The 4,101-nt window shown below is 44.1% G+C and overlaps 1 non-coding gene across 1 annotated transcript; it reads left to right on the top strand.

Annotated features, from left to right (window-relative positions):
• The first annotated feature begins 692 nt into the window (after positions 1-692).
• Positions 693-765, top strand: trnak-cuu (transfer RNA lysine (anticodon CUU)). The gene has a single exon. It is a non-coding gene; the product is annotated as a tRNA-Lys (tRNA).
• Positions 766-4,101: the final 3,336 nt, after the last annotated feature.

Here is a 4,101-nt window from a genome sequence, read left to right as displayed (position 1 = left end):
CAGGTCGGGGCCTCCACGCTGCTCCCAGCAAATCCAGTTACACCCCGTGTCACCGCACAATTCTCAGCTGTGATTGTAAGCTGACTATATTTAAAGCTATCGCAGAGGCTGCAAGCAGTGTTCCCTGGTAGTCTAGTGGTTAGGATTCGGTGCTCTCACTGCCGTGGTCTGGGTTTGATTCCCGGTCAGAGAAAGCATTTTTACAGAGCAAGCTGACAAATATAATTCAAGTCTGTGAGATACTGAATCATTGTTTCAATCATCATTAATCCACCCACATGTGTTGCACACTGAAGGAAATACAAATATGTTTGCCGAGTGACTGTCGGATTTTAATAACTTTTTATACAACCGTAGAATCAGCAGAAAAACAGGATATTCGGCCCATAGTACCTAATATTCCGCCCATAGTACAAGAGTAAGGAAGTCTTGCTCCAAATGTACAGGGCCCTGGTGAGACCACACCTGGAGTACTGCGCACAGTTTTGGTCTACTTATCTGAGGAAGGATACACTTGCCTTGGAGGTGGTACAACAGAGGTTCACCAGATTGATTCCTGGGATGAGAGGACTGTCCTATGGTGAGAGATTGTGTCGAATGGGCCGATACTATCCGGAGTTTAGAAGAATGAGAAGTGATCTCATTGAAAGAGACAATATTCTGAAGGGGATTGACAGAGTAAATGTTGAGAAGCCCGGCTAGCTCAGTCGGTAGAGCATGAGACTCTTAATCTCAATGTCGTGGGTTCGAGCCCCACGTTGGGTGATTACTTTTCATTAAACTTTTATATTGCTTTCGCGGGTCAATATCATTAATGAACCCATGATCTTCTTTTGCACAATGATAAAAATGCGAACTGAGGGAGAATTGATAATTTAATGAAATTATCATTAAATTATCATAATTTAATGAAAGCAGCGCCTCAGACCGCTCGGCCGTCCTTACTGTTAGATGCTCCAGTTGCAAGTTATTACTCTGGAAATTTTCAGTCCGGGTGCTTGTTCAGGGCTGCTCCAGCACAGAGGGAGCTCACTGGTCAGCTCCCCTCTGTTGGAAATGCTTTGCCAGAGTTTTCCGTAGTGTAGTGGTTGTCACGTTTGCTTTATACGTGTAAGGTCCCTGGTTCGAACCCAACTGGGAGCATTATGTTTAAACTTGCTGTGGATGAACAATCTGAGCCGAGTTTCGTCTCCGAGCAAATGCTGCCTGACCTGCTGAGATTTCCAGCATTTATTGATTGAAGTATCAACTCTCCCTCAGTTAACATTTCTTTCATTGTGCAAAAGAAGGTGATGGGTTAATTAATGATGCTATCCCGTGAAAGCAACACAAAAGTTTAACAAATAAACATACGGTGACTGGCAGGTGAGCGCAGCTTCTGACACCCGGTGGGAATGGGCGGGGATTTTAAAGCCCATTTTATTGCAGAACCTTCATATAGACGAACATCTCAGACTCAGTGTTTAGGCCTCGTGGTGCAGCGGTGGTGTGTCTGCCTCTTGATCAGAAAGTTGCGTGTTTAAATCATGTTGAGGTTCCTGTCCTTTTGGGTTATTCCAGAATTAATATTTTCTTTGCTGTTTCGCAATAACCAGACCCTTGCTCCAAGGTCTGTCTCACTGTTTCCCCGGTGTCAGGCAGAGATACGCCTGCTGTCCTCATTTACTTCATGTGACAGGACTCAAAAGTTCAAAATCAAACTGCAGGTGGCCACACATAATATTGAGCAGTCAGGATGGCCGAGCGGTCTAAGTTGCTGCATTCAGGTTGCAGTCTGCTTTGAAAGCGTGGGTTCCGTAGTGTAGTGGTCATCTCATTCGCTTAACATGGAGAAGGTTCCCGTTTCAAAACCAGCTGAAAACGTGCTCAATTAAATATGAGAAGCATTGAATAATGTGCATTTCTTGTTCAGTATTAACAAAGCATAATGTCTCCCAGTCCTGCTATATTTACTGAATGCTCTGTACAGTTCGGTACACATTCAAACTCTACAGTTTCCAGCCCTGACGATACAGAAAGCCCATCTCAAAGCTGCACATTCCAGCTGCTTTCAGTTGAGTTGTGAGAGACTATTGACGGATCCTGCAGCTGTGAAAGGGAAAGATGTGTTAGAGGGGTCATCAAACGAGGCCATGTGGGTTGAATTAAAGAACAAAAAAGGGGCGATCACACTACTGGGAGTGCACTTTTGACCCCCAGGCAGTTAGAGGGAGATAGAAGAACAAATATATGGGCAGATTGTTGAGAAGTGCAAAACCTATAGAGCTGAAATAGTGGAGGATTTTAACGACCCGAATATTAATTGGGAAAATGATAGTGTGAATGGTACAGATGGTGGAGAATTCCTAAAATGCATTCAGGAGAAATTCTTTATCCAGTATGTAACAAGCCCATCAAGGGAGGGGCGGTTCTGGACTGGGTCTTGTGATCGAAGAGGGGCAGGTAGAAGGGGTATCAGTGGGAGAGCATTTTGGTGCGAGTGATCAGACTCAGTAAGGTTTAGGGTAGTTATGGAAAAGGACAAAGGAGACCAGGAATAAAAGTTCTCAATTGGGGTAAAGCCAATTTTGCTGAGCTGAGAAGGAATTTCGCCAAAGTTGACTGAGAACGGCTACTTGCTGGTAAATCAGTGTCAGAGCAGTGGGAGGCATTCAAGGAGGAGATCCTGAGGGGACAGAGCAAGTATGTTCCCTTAAAACAAAGGTGGGACTAACAAATCTAGAGCTCCCGGCATGTCAGGGGACATACAGGGAAAGTTAACAAAAAAAGGGAAGCTTATGACAGATACCGATAACTCAATACTGCAGAAACTCAAGAGGTGCAGAGGTGCAATTAAAAAATATATCAGGAAAACAAAGAGAGAGCATGAGAGAATGTTGGCAATTAAATCTGGTAAAACCCAAAGATGTTTTACAAATACATTAAGAGCATGATGATAAGTAGAGAAAGAGTGGGGCCTATTAGAGTCCATAAAGGGAATCTGTACGCTGAGGCAGAAGACGTGGGTAGTATTCTGAATGAATACTATGCATCTGATTTCACAAAAGAGAAGGGGGATTTGGACTTTGGAATGAGGGTGGAGAAGTGTGAAATATTAGATGAAATAAACATAGTGAGAGAGGAAGTATTGGTGGTTTAGCAGCTTCGAAAGTGGATAAATCCCCAGGCCCGGATGAAATGTATCTCAGGCTGATAAGAGCAGCAAAAGAGGAAATAGCAGAGGCTCTGACCACCATTGTCCAATCCTCACTGGCTACAGGTGCGGGGCCAGAGGATTGGAGCACTGCTAACGTTGTACCTTTGTTTAAAAAGGGAGAAAGGGATTGAGTAAATACAGGCTGGCTAGCCGAACCTTTTACAATTATTTGTAAAAATCCTGAGGGACAGGATAAATCTTCATTTGGAAAGACATGGATTAATCAAGGATAGTCAACATGAATTTGTCAAGGGAAGAACATGTCTGACTAAGTTGATTGCATTTTTCGAGGAGGTAACCAGGAGGGTTGATGAGGGCAGTGGTATGATGTAATGTATATGCACTTTAGCAAAGCTTTTGACAAGGTCGCACTTGGCAGACTGGTTACGAATGTAAAAGCACATGGGATTCAAGGGCAAAGTGGCAAGTTGGGTCCAAAATTTGTTCAGAGGCAGGAATCAAAGCGTAATGGTTGATGGGTGATTTTGTGATCCAGTGGGATTCCGCAGGGCTCAGTGCTGGATCCCTTGCTTTTTGTGGTATACATCAATGGTTTGGACTGAAATGTTGAGGGTATGAGTAAGAAGTTTGCAGATGACACTAAAACAGGCTGAGTGGTTGATAATGAAGAATAAAGTGGCGGACTACAGGAAGATATCAATGGATGTTTCAAGGCGCTTTGCAGCCAATGAAGTACTTTTTGAAGTGCGGTCACTCTTGTAGTGTGGGAGACACAGCCGCCAATTTGCACACGGCAGGCTCCTATAGGCAGCAGTGTGATGATGACCAGATCATCTGTCTCTGTGATGTTGATTGAGGGATAAATATTGACCAGGACACGAATCCTGGCCACATTGATCCTCCCACCACTTCACACTGTTCTCCGAGGGACCAGCGCGATGATA

This window comes from Pristiophorus japonicus, unplaced genomic scaffold, assembly GCF_044704955.1.
Source record: "Pristiophorus japonicus isolate sPriJap1 unplaced genomic scaffold, sPriJap1.hap1 HAP1_SCAFFOLD_170, whole genome shotgun sequence".
In the NCBI taxonomy this organism is placed as follows: Eukaryota; Metazoa; Chordata; class Chondrichthyes; family Pristiophoridae; genus Pristiophorus; species Pristiophorus japonicus.
This window is presented reverse-complemented; position numbering and strand designations above follow the sequence as displayed.